Here is a 13,598-nt window from a genome sequence, read left to right as displayed (position 1 = left end):
ACACACAGTCATTACTATGAATGGAAAGTGAGTACTGAGTGATATTGTACTTGCAAAAATTAGTCTGCATTTGATCATTACTGGGAATGAAAAGAAAATCAGAAGATTGTCATCCATCTGCAAAATTGACTTTTTTCCCTTTAACAGCTGCAAGGTTCTAATCCTGTGTTCTAATGGAGCTTTGCCTTGCCTCAAACCATCAGGGATCTTGTTAAAGAGGGTCTTACTACAGGTTTCATTCATTAAGAGAATCTCATTGTAGTTGGGCATCCTTTTATTTTTCCGCACACTATATTATGCATGTTTTTTTTTTAAACTGCAGTTTTCAAAATTCAATTACAAATAGTATAGAAAAATATATTTGTATTGTTTTCTCAAACAAATGGACATATTCCAGATATAGTAGCGCACAGAGGTTTAACCCCATCAAAAGGGCTTTTGACATTTATTGGCGGCACCTGTCACATATGAAAATTTAATGTCCTCTGCTGAATTACTGTTCTGATGTGCAAGATATATAACAGCGGATATATGATAGGCTACTGGCTAGGCCTATATATTTCTGTTTTTTATTTTACCTTTTATGTTTATAGGTCTGTATTTTTTGAATGTGCTATATAAAAATGCCACAAAGAAAAGGAAACACAAGCTCATTAACAATAGATTTATAGTTACCTGTATTAATACTATTATCAGTTCACTATTAATCCTGACCGCATAATATTAATTGCATTTGTCATCTACAGTACTAATTTCCTCCACTCTCATGAAACAAGGTCTGGTCTTTATTAATATGAAGCCAGGCAATTCTGGATAAAGTCTGTTTTATTTTTTGCTAACAACAATGTAATTAGGTTATGCTGTATGTACATAAAACATTGTTATTGACTTGCCATATTTATTCACGGAATAGATAAGCAGACATAAGTTCAGCTCACAGTGCAAAAGTGTTAGTCATGGAAGTTTATGAGACAGAAATTAATAGTGCAAAACAATTTGGCAGATATCATATGTAAAGAAACTTCCTAGGGCAAAGTGGTTAGAACTGAGTTCGGTGACTACTGTCATGTCACCTGTGCTCTCGGTACACATTTCCTCCGGCCTTTGGGGCCTTGGCTGCATACATTTAAAAATCCTGCACACTAATTGTGGCACGGCATAAACAGGAAAAGTTGAAAAAGCGAAGGAAATAGCGGTAGAAGAATATCAGTAAATTCACCTATATTCTACTAAATTCATAGAGTGAAATGTTGGTGATATTTGCCAATATTTCACTATGACCTAACCTCTCCCTATGCTCATATATAACCCACCCCCCCTTCCCCGGTGATGCCAAACCTTAACCTCCCTCCGATGGTGCCTAATGTTAACCTCCCCCCTGGTGGTGCTTAAAGTGAACCTCTGGACTAAAAATCTACTCAGCAGAACTGAAAAGTCTTGGTGTTTCTTTAACTGTTTCACAGCATCAGAACTTTTTTTTTCTTACCCAAGCATCATTTTTAGCTGCATTTTTAGCTAAGCTCCACCCATCAAAGAAAACTGCCTGGGCTTTTTTTCCCTGATGCTGTGCAAAGCATGAAGGGATTTCCTATGTTGTTATTCACGTTGACTAGCAACTGGGAGGGGTGATCAGCACACAGGACAGTTGGAACTGTGTCTCATGCTCCCTGTCACCTCCTTTCAACCAATAAGATGACTGCCCTCATGAAATCAAACATTTGCCTGTTCTTTTAAAATAGGGTGGGTAAGAGATTATATTACCTATCTATTTTAATTAACATAACTAATGTAACTTAATGACAGTATGTTTGTTTAGGCTGACGTTCCTCTTTAACCTTAACCCTGTTCCTGGTGGGCAACTAACCTTAAAGGGAACCAGAGACGAACGATCTCTAAAAAATGAAAAAAGATGTTATACATACCTGGAGCTTCCTCCAGCCCCATAAGCCTGGATCGCTCCCATGCTGCCGTCCTCCGCTGCCTCTATCGCCGGTACGGGGTCCCGTCACTTCCGTCGGACGCGACCAGTCTTCCGCATGCACAGGGGGCTCCCTCTGGCTCTGTACGGAGGGAGCGCACTGCGCTTGCATCGACTGGCTCGACTGGCCGAAATGACGGGACCCGGTACGGGCGGACAGAGGCAGCGGAGAAAGGCGGCGTGGGAGCGATCCAGGCTGATGGGGCAAGAGGAAGCCCCAGGTATGTATAACATCTTTTTCTCGTGGTCTCTGGTTCTCTTTAAATCCCCTCCTCCATTGGGCAACTAACCTGAACCCCCCCCCCATGGATGCCTAACCTTAATCTCCCCCCCTTCCCCATGGGCGTAACCTTAGCTTCATAGTGGACACTTCACGCCCACTATTAGTAGCCACAGTCTGCATTGTGGGAGGCCCCAGAGGCTGCTATTTAGCAGGAGTCCAGATTTGTCCATGATCCTTTTAGCTGTTTAGCCTTGGCTAGGGTCATGTGCATGCGTGTATTGCAATATGCTCAACCATGTGTTTCTGGCTATGGCTGTTGGTGTGGCCATTCACTCATAAGCAGAAACTAGTGCAAGTTTGCAAGCAGGTATGCTCTAAGGCCCAGAAAGGTACCTCAGCTGCAGCAGTTGGTAGCAGATGGGCATACTTTTTGACTCGTGGGCCACAAAGGGATCTTAAATTTGACATGCGTCCAGACCAGTGCAGGTAGCCAATGTGCTTCCCCCTACCCTGTACTGGAAGCCAAATGTTCCCCTAGTCTTATAAACTTCTCCCCAGCATAGCTAGCCAGATGTACTCCCAGTATTAAGTAGCCCGCTCCTGCAGTATAGGTAGCAAGTTGTGGCCCCAGTATTAGGCTTCCCTATCCCCTGTTTAGGTTGCCAGATGTGCCTCAGTATTAGGCAGCCACCTTCCCAGTTTAGGTAGCCAGGTGTGACCCCAAAAAGTCAAACGGGCTGGCTGCGGCCTGTGGGCTATAATTTGCAACCTGAGAAAGTGTATGCTACTAATGTTTCCAGGGTTAACAGGTATGCCACCATCCTAACAGACATGGCACTATTTTCAGAGCTAAATCAAACTTTAAAGCTTGGTGCTCCTTTCATATGAATAAAACTGCACCAAAGCAGACCATCACCAATGTGAATAGCACCAGACACCACCCCACTGCCCCAGCAGCAGCCATTGAGATCACATAGTAATTCCATCCCTATTCATTTTGCTATTGAAACCATACAGCATTGGGATTTCATAGTTGTACTTGTGCAATAGTTGTGTAGTAATGCTGGATTTCAGAGGTGGAAATACTTTTTATGCTTCAACTAAGGCCGCTGTGGGTGGTAAAAATAAATGTTTACTTATGCGAACATTCACTTCTGACAGCTCTGGCAAATTTACACAGCCGAGCTGCCAATGCTGAGATGAGATGCCATGACATCTATATGGATAGAATAAATCGATAATACCTTAACTTACTTTCTTATTACAAAGATTACATCAAATAGCTTCTCAGATTAGATAAAAATATTATATCAAACAAAGAAACAGAATCCAGGAGCAACTCGCCATATATAAACTTTAAAACTTCATAAACTTTAAATCCATTCTTCAGTAAGAAGAATCAGCAGCACTGAGACAAAAAAATCGTATACTTATCAAACGGAGGCAGTAATTGGATGGTCCCGAGGATTGCCGTCGATCGTTTCGCCCTGCTATAAGGGCTTTCTAAAGACCGTTCAACAGCCCTTATAGCAGGGTGAAACGATTGTCGACCATCCTCCGCACCATCCAATTACTGCCTCTGGTTTGAGAAGTATACAATTTTTATGTTTCAGTGCTGCTGATTCTTTTTTACTGAAGAATGGAATTAAAGTTTATGAAGTTTTAAATTCTATGTATGGCGAGTTGCTCCTGGATTCTGTTTCTTTGTTTGACATAATTGACTACACTGTTTTCCATCCGGATGTTGCACCGCTTATTATCATGTGTCCTGGGCATTGAGGCATAGGTGTGCACTCACTCTTATTTCTTTGGATTTACATTAGATAAAAATATATTCGCTACCAGGCTTTATTAAAGTGGTATAAAACTCAGCATTTCTTCTTTGTTCTAAAATATTATTTACAACATAAAACATACGGCCACCCAAAACAAAAATGTTAGCAGAACAGCATTCAAACAGGTAAACACAGCACTTTTTGTTTAGTTGAAAGCTTCTGGCCGCATCCGAATAGGTGATAACATTGTCTTTTGTTTACATTCCTTTGTCAGCTACAATTAGTTTACAGCCAGCAGCATGCTGAAACTGACTGGACACATTGTAGAAACAGAGAGAGCTTAGAAGTAATCACTAGATACATTATAATATATAAATATAGCAGCTATGCAGTAAAATACAATGGCAGCATTCAGAGCAGATACATTGTACTTTGGGAACTTGCTATATGTAAATGGCCAATACAACTTGCGCACAAAAAGCAAATATGATAACTTTATGGGTAATATTAAGTAGGAAAACACATTTTTATTGAAAATTATGACAGAGTTTAATCCATCTTTAAGGAAGACAGAAGTGCACAATCTATGTGCCAAGCACAGTGTTTAACTGCTACCAAACAATGTTCATCTTTCTGTTTTCTCACTGTGAGATCTGACTGTGTACACATCCTATTTTCTAGCTTCCCTGGTGCATTAATCGAAACCAGATTAGCTCATAGTTGGTCACAGCATATATAGGAATAAAAATAGGTCCACATATCCATATCAAAATGTAATTACAGGATACTAAAGCCAGCAATCATAGGAAGCTCTGGTGAGCCAGAAGCAATCTACTCCACAGCTGAAAGATCATCTGTAGGCAAACACATGAAGACTATTTTTGAAAAAAAAAATCACCAGAAAATAGTGGAAAGCACCATGCCAGGTTTCCTTTTGTGGAAAAATAGTACTTACTGCACACAATCATCTAAAATTAACTACCATAGAGTGGGATTTTTTAAAATAAGCAATTGCATCTGAGACTTCTCTGTTCTGTATAAAGCCATATAATGATCAGATGATATATATATATATATATATATATATATATATATATATATATATATATATATATATATATATATATATATATATTTGTTTATTTGTAATACATAAATCTAGATGTACATATAGTGGAGGTATACAACATTGCTTATGTTTATGTAATTTTTAGGGAACAATTAAAATCAATATATAAAATGTAATTATTGTAAGAAAATTTACAAATGCAGATATGCATATGGCAATGGCAAGACAGACTGAACGTTAACATCTCCCCTGTTTTTAGTCGCAGGCAGGGCGGGCTTGGGCACAGTAGTTGGGGGGAGGAGGGGCAGCAGCACGGGGAGCATGGTGCACAGCGCAAGGAGCAGTAACTCACCTCTTTGGGATCCACACACTGCATATCTTCTTCCTCCCTCCGTCAGTTCCTTTGCAATGGTAACCGTGTTCCCAGTAGTGACATGCTCTTATGTCACCACAAGGGGGCACTGTTACCAATGCAACAGAATGCATGGAATAAGTAGACTAGAAACTGCCCTGGTTAAAATCTTAATAGTGAAAAAATATGCATTATGTTTAGAACTGAAATTGATTAATACTTGTATTACAAATGAAAACAAATAACTATCACAAATGAAAACAAGTTTTGTATTTAGACACCCCACCTGCTGGCTCGACAAACAAGCTTTGTTAAAGTCTATTCACACTTTTCATATTTGTTATCCAAAATAATGAACTGATCTTTCCAGATTGTTTCAGGTGGCAGTTTTTGAATGAGCACTGTACTCTGCTGCTTGGAGAAGGAGGGGTGGCAGATAGGCTAGCAGATTCACACAATGGAAACTATCTTTACAGTAGAGCTCCAACAGAACAACAGGTAATCAGATTTTGATAGGTGCACCATTTCCTCATTCCTTTCAATGGAGCTGTGTGTGACAGTGCGATTGCAGTAACAGCCAGTCATACAGACATGCCATAGGCCAGTGATGGCTAACCTTGGCACTCCAGCTGTGGTGGAACTACAAGTCTCATGAGGCATTGCAAAACTCTGACAGCGCAAAGCATAACTCTGGGAGGCAGAGGCATGATGGGATTTGTAGTTTTGTCACAGCTGGAGTGCCAAGGTTAGCCATCACTGCCATAGGCTGTACTTTTCGCCTACAGGCTGCTGCTGCTCCTCTAGTGCTCAGGCAGTCAAAGCAGTATTAAGACAAGGGCATTACAATGTACAGTGCAATGTATTCATAAATCAGTGTAATTTAATTTATCACATAAAACAAACAAACAAAAAGCACTATCGATGCATACAACTATCTATCTATCTATCTATCTATCTATCTATCTATCTATCTATCTATCTATCTATCTATCTGTCTGTCTATCAGCTGTCCACATGCTAATAGATCCTGGCACTGAGGGCTGCTAGTAATCAGCACAACACCCTATAACTATCTCATTCAGTAGCTTAGCTTAGGAGCTCTGGGCCCCAGCGTGAGTTTTACACTGGGCACCTTCAAGAGCTCTATACTTAACAATTAAAATGGAACCCCAAAACTTGTCAGGGACAGCTGCAGTCAGAGAGGTGTAGGCTGAGGAAAAGAACATATAGAGGTGATTTTAACCAGCATGGCACCAATAGAGAGTTAATAAAGTGGTTGAAGGGGAGCCCCCAGTTGGCCCCTCTGGTCCAGGGTGCCCGGAGTGGTCATTACCTCTGTATCCCCTTTTGCTATGCTACTGCTTATGCTGCAGTTATGGTTAAATAAGACAACAATTGTAATCATTTTGGAAGATTTTTATTCCTAGGGATTTTTTCCCCCTGAAATGCTGAATAGTGATGTCACGAACTTGAAATTTTCGGTACGCAAATGCAAATGTGCCACAAATAATCGCAAACTGGCGAATCACCATAGAATTCAATGGGCAGGTGGATGCTAAAACCTAGAGGGACTGTTTCTGGCCACAAAAGTGATGGAAAAGTTGTTTAATGGGGCCTAACACTTGGACCATGGCATGCCGGGGGGAATCTATGACAAAAGTCGCATGAAAAATTACGTACTTGACCCAGAGTCGTGCGTTAATCTCTAAAGGGCAGAAATCACATTACATTCCTGAATTTTTGGAATAAAGTGGTTTAAAACGATCAGTGTGTACACATGGATCAGGTAATGTAAGGGTCAGGCCCGATTCACACTGACAGATGAAACGCCACGTTTATCACACCACAAACAACCGCAAAGAGCTCTAGTGATAACATCAGGTGAGTGAATTATTGTTTTTACTAGCTGACACCTTCAGGACGTAAATGTTAGTCGTCTCGGTGGCAATCTTTGTGTAGTTGTGATGGTCGCTGCGCCTGTGCACACGTTCGTGGGAGTGCAGGCGATCACAATTTTCCAGCTCCTATGATCGGGATGAGGTAGTTCAATGACATTGTGGAATGTCCATATTAGAGGAGGATGTTGCAGCAAAGTTCCTAGCAGATGCAGGTGTGCTAGGAACTACATCTGTGGCATTTTGTGTATGTGGCCTCTGAACACTAGGCAATAAGGCCACAGGAAATCACAGCAGCATGACCCCTACAACCTCTGCAGTGTGGCCTATCCCTGCCTGTAATTTTTTTTAACAATATTACATCATCAAAAATAAACAAAACCCTGCCAGGGAGGAACTTATTGTCACTTCACGCAGGTCACGTGACAGGTTTATGCTATGTGCAGCAATCACCTCAAAATATAGGCCCTACCAGTGAGGCCTTATGCAGGGCAGGAGTTGATATTATGTGCCAGTAGTGGTGGTGAAGGATTATTGGATTATCTAGTCAGTGCACTACTAGGACCAGTAGATCTGTCTCCAACAGCTAACTTGTGCACTGGACACACAGAACAGCAATATAATAGCAAGAAAAACAATGTTCCAGCCCTAAGAAGGGCTATTAGCTGTTCAGGACACTGTGATAGCAGCAAGAAACTGCACTGAAGTGAAGACACAGAACACAGGCCTATTTAATGCGATCCCTGTCAGCAGCACACTCTCCCTGATCTGCCTAGCACAGAAGCCAAACACAGACTGCAAAATCGCTGCTGTGCTGGCTTTTTGATAGGTGGGGGGGGGGGGGGGGGGGTCGGTCCAGGTGGGAGTTATAACTGATTGGCTGCCATGTGTCTGCTGGCTCTGGGCTAAGGGGTCCATTTTTGGCTCCATTATAATGTATAGGGGTGGGTCGAACACACCATATATTTACGAACAGATGTGAATGCGAACAGCCAATATTCACAGGGAACTGGCCGACGGCGAACAGTTCGGGCCATTGCTAATGCTGAAATGAATGAGCATGTGTTTATTATTACTTGTATTGTGTGAGCTGTACTTCTATGTGTACAATAGCTGATGTGATGCAAGAAGTAAGAGAGCTCTGTAATGTTACAGTAAATGTCAGCTGAAGTCTCTGTTGGCAGTCATCTAGCACCCATGACTTACAGTAATATTCCCTAGTAAGGATGCAGAGAGCAGTCTGCCAGGCTGGGGAGGATTCCCTCATGACTGCGGGAGCTGTTGAGTAGTGTGTTTCTCCTGGCTGTCTTCCTTGCTGCAGGGTTCACTTGAGGATATTGCACTGTTTGTGCAGGTAAACGTACTACTATGCCATCTAAAGGAAATTTAGACCTCAAATGCGCATTGCTCAGTATAAACCACAGGCTTGCCAAATCTTACTTTCTCCCTGGAATGATTCAAACATACTAGCAGGGTTATTTACAGAATAAATGCATCTTTCAGATCAAAACAAAAAAATAACATCTTTATTTAGCGCCATATCGCTAGTTTATTCATTTCCAATAGCCACAGAAGAATGTGCAACAGAAATGGTCAGTGAATTTTATGGCTTCATAAGCAAAGGGAAATGTGCTTGAAAAGAGCTGCAGTCAGAAATCACTGCCCCCCCCCCCCCCCACACACACACACTTTCTGCATAGGTAAACTGAGAACCAATGTTATTCATTTGACTAGTGTATAGAGATGGCCCCAACGGTTCGCGGCGAACTTCCGGTGGTTCACGTTCGCCATGTAAGGCGAACTTTTCCAGAGGTTCGGTTCACCCCCATAGTGCACCATTAGGGTCAACTTTGACCCTCTACATAACAAACAGCAGGCACATTGTAGCCAATCGGGCTACACTCTCTCCTGGAGCCACTCCCCCCTTATAAAAGGCAGGCCCCGCCGGCCATTACACTCACTCGTGTGCCTGTACTAATTAGAGAAGGGACAGCTGCATCAGACTCTCTCATAGGGAAAGATTAGTTAGGCTCTTGTAAGCTTCTTAGCTTGCTCCTTGCTGATTCTTATTGGTAAAATAGCACCCCACAACAGCTCTTTTGAGAGCTAATCTTGTTCTTGTGATCTATTTTTTTTCTGTGTGTCCCACTGATACTTGCATAGACAGCCTTGCTAATTCATACTGTGTGTGTGCCACTGCCAGGCCCAGCACATTCAGTGACTACCTGTGTGTGTGACAGGTGCACATTGTAATACCCAGTGCTGCATATACCTACCTGTTGTGTTCAGTGTACTCACCTCATTACTGCATATAGGCAATTTAGCATTCAATGGGCCTGATTCACAAAGCGGTGCAAAGTGTTTGCACGTCTGTGAAAAGCCCCTTATCACGCCTAAACTCAGTTTAGGCGTGATAAAATGAAACTCACGCGAAATTCCCGCGCGCAAAGTTTTGCGCGTGCAATCGCGCGATGCGCCCATTAAACCCTATGGGCACTGCGGGTGGAATTGCGCGATTGCGCGTGCAAAACTTTGTGCGCGGGACTTTGTGCGCGATAAAGAGCACAAAGCGGTGCTAACTCAGTGGTGCAAAGGTTATCACGCCTAAAGTCTTTTAGGCGTGATAACTGAGTTATCACCGCTTTGTGAATCAGGCCCAATGTGATTTCTGCCCTTAAAACGCTGCTTTGCGTCAAATACGGATTTTTTCCTGGGACTTTGGCATGTATCCCACTCCGCCATTCCCCCCTCCAGGTGTTAGACCCCTTGAAACATCTTTTCCATCACTGTGTGGCCAGCATAATTTTTTCTAGTTTTCAAAGTTCGCCTCCCCATTGAAGTCCGAACCGAACTTTCGCGGAAGTTCACGAACCCGGTTCGCGAACCGAAAATCGAAGGTTCGGGCCATCTCTACTAGAGCACACTTGAATGTGTTTCCCCATGCAGATAAAAACAGGCAGCAGTGAAACACTGCACACATTTTCTCTATCAGTTACATTAGCTTCTGTGATAAAACCTGCATGTTTTCACACACTCGTTTCACACATACAGTGCACACATGGTGTGCAGAAAATGCATACAAAAAAACGACAGACGAGTGTGCTCCCAGCCTCAGCTTATTACACTCACTCTGTCCATCTGTGATGGAGCAGAACTGGCTCTGCAGACTTCTCCAGCATCACTACTGTACAGTACAGAGCACTTAGGGAGGGGACTGAGAGGTTGGGGGCAGGCCATTGAACACAAGACCTTGCTGCTCACTGTATAGGGACTGTCTACAAATCTTTGTCTACAAATCTTTGCATGATTCGCTATTAGTGACTGAGCAAATGCAGTCATCAGTCAACAATTGTGCAGAGAGCAGAATTTTTTCTTCTTCATGCCCGTAGTTGTCAGTCTCTCAGGACAGGGAAAAGAAACTCCCCCCCCCATGGAGCCCCCTAAGGCTTCTGGGCCCCCCTGCAGCTGCAGCCCTTGCAGGGTCTATTGTTACGCCCCTGCCTGCAGTGCTCTGTGACATAAGAATGAACACATCCCCTTCATCACTTCAGCAAGGTGCCCACTAGTGATTTCAGCTGCACTTTCTATAGGCAATATTTACCTTTAGGGCTCCAGCGCAGGCGCAGTAGAAGCTTTCCGATCAGGCTCCACAGCGGAAATAGCAGAGCCCCATCGGGTCCGCTCTACTGTGCAGGCAACTTGCTGGAGCCTTGAGGGTAAATACTGCCCCGCGCTGCTGTGCCTGTGCAGTGCTTGTTGGGGAATTTCAGGGGGAGTTATCGCTGGATACCCGGGGCTAAAGAGGACAGAGAAAGCCTCATTAGGATCCTGAGGCTTCCCCCACCCGACTCGAGGTAAGAACCACATAGGGACTGGTTTTTGTGTGTTACAGATGTACTTTAAAGGTTATTCTGCTGTTGCTTATCTTTTAGAGCAGAGAGGAAGTTCAGAGTTTTAGTCTGCTTTAAAGTAACAATGGATAAAACTTGAGGTAGATTCTCTAAGCAGCTGTAATCAGAAAAACGTGCAAAAAGAATGATGAGTAGAGTGTAATGCATTCCACATAATGTTTTTCAATCTGCTCAACTCATTATGCTGTAAGACTTTATGCATGCTATCCTGCGTAATGCAGTTTAGTGCATACACTCCCTTCTTTTATCTTGAATACTATACAGAGAAAACTATGAGGCAGTTTTACTAAGCCACATATGATGCAGACTACAGACTAGATATCATCATCACAAACTACCATAGGTATTTTTTGATAAATCAAGAAAGAAAGGTCTCACTGCAGGCACAAATACTGCCTGCAAGCCATTTACAAACCTTGCTATAGTCTGATATGATCCAGGTGATTGTTACAAATGTTGGTCTCTCAATAATAAATCATTTTTAATAAAGACAGGACAGTTTTGCAGGGTCACTTAGGCCTCTTTTCCACGGACTGTTGATAAGCAGTGAAATGCCCCTCAAACTCTCACAACTGCTCATTGCTGCCTGGTACCTGCTTACTGGCACTGCTGCCTGGTAACTGCTTTCTCAGCACACAGCTCAACAGTCTGTGGAAAAGAGGCCTTATGTTCTCTGGTGACCTCAGCCTCAGTGGTTATTATTAAAATGTATTTACAAAGCGCTTACATATTATGCAGGGCAGCACAATACATAGGGAAGACATTACAACATTAAGGCAAACCTGAAGCGAAAAAAAAGTATGACATAATGAATTGTGCGTGTTGTATGGATAATAAATAGAACATTAGTAGCAAAGAAAAGAATCTCGTATTTTTATTTTCAGTTATATAGCTTTTTTTTTTATTGCATTTGCCGTTTTAAAACCACACTCTGTCTTTCAAGCTATAAAGCAAAGCAGAACTTTTAAGTGCTTCAGAAAACAAAACTGTACTCAACCCAGTTGGGTCGTTTAACTCAGAGAAGCTCTTCTGCATAGATAACAACTGAAGTTCTTCCTGTACTGGAAAACACTATGATACTCTTTTCTTTGCTGCTAATGTTCCATTTCTTAGCAGTACTACACGTACAATTAATTTTCTTATACGTTTATTTTCATTTCAGATTTGCTTTAAACAGCAATACCTTACAAAATAAGACCCGTTATCTAGAGATGAACCTTTCAAAGAAAAATGTTTAAACTAGTTTCAAACTTCTTTGTGGGTGAAAAAAAGGGCTATACATGAAAAATGGTACACAAACGCCTTCATTTCTTACAGTCCATAGTATACTTCTGGTATGATTCCGAATAATTGTCTCAGATACAGAATGAACCTCCCATCTGATAAGGGGCATATGGAATAACATTGTGTTCCAATAACTTACTATAAAAAAGCCCATTAGATCCACATTAAAACAGAAAATCAGAATAGAGCTTGCTGGAAACATTGACCCCCTAAAGGTACAAGCCAGTGGTGAAGAGCCTAAGCAGAACATTGTGATTCTCTAGAGTCTCGTTATCCCTCCTCCTTCAACCACAAACTGATTGGCAAGTTTTTCACAATGTAAACAGTCATCTTGCACAGGGAATCATAGACTTTCCTTCTAATGACATACTGAGGCAACGCTTCTTACAATCCTGTAAAATTGAGACACAAAAGTCGCGAGCAGGACTGGACATTCTGTGCCTCTAGTCTGAAGTTATCAAACAAAAGAAGGTTGAATATCGTCGATGAAATAAAGAGTCTGTGCAGAATATTTCTCTATATAGTAAAAGACACCTTGATTAAACTGTAGGTTAGCAATGAAGGATAACAACACTCCCGATCAGGATATACTACTAAATACCGTATATACTCGCAAGGAAGTTGAATTTTTGACCCCCCAGGCTTGCTTGCGAGTCTCGTTGGTGGAAGGCCGCCTCCCCCCCGCCCCGCCGCTGCTATTAGCTTACTGTGCGGCTTCCTCTATTCCCCTCTCCGTCTCCGTCTCCCGGGCATGTAAATAGTTCACAGCAGCTCGCTCCACGGCGGCTGCTGTGTGATGACAGGAAGCTGGAGGCAGAGCAGTTTCCATAGTAACGGCGATACACATCGCCGTTACAGGAAACCGCTCTGCCTCCATTTTCCTGTCATCACACAGCAGCCGCCGTGGAGCGAGCTGCTGTGAACTATTTACATGCCCGGGAGACGGAGACGGAGAGGGGAATAGAGGAAGCCGCACAGTAAGCGAATAGCAGCGGCGGCCGCGGGGGGGTTGGGTGAGGCGGAGGGCACTAGCTATACTTGGGCACTAAACTAGCTATACCGAGCACTATACTAACTATACTGAGCACTATACTAGCTATACTGGGGCACT

At 42.6% G+C, this 13,598-nt stretch overlaps 1 protein-coding gene across 4 annotated transcripts in view; it reads right to left on the bottom strand.

The window, feature by feature from the left end:
* The window catches only part of MYO16 (myosin XVI), a 490,337-nt gene that overhangs the window by 169,871 nt on the left and 306,868 nt on the right, over positions 1-13,598 (bottom strand). The window lies entirely within an intron of this gene.

The sequence above is a fragment of the Hyperolius riggenbachi genome, chromosome 2 (genome assembly GCF_040937935.1).
Source record: "Hyperolius riggenbachi isolate aHypRig1 chromosome 2, aHypRig1.pri, whole genome shotgun sequence".
Lineage (NCBI taxonomy): Eukaryota > Metazoa > Chordata > Amphibia > Anura > Hyperoliidae > Hyperolius > Hyperolius riggenbachi.
This window is presented reverse-complemented; position numbering and strand designations above follow the sequence as displayed.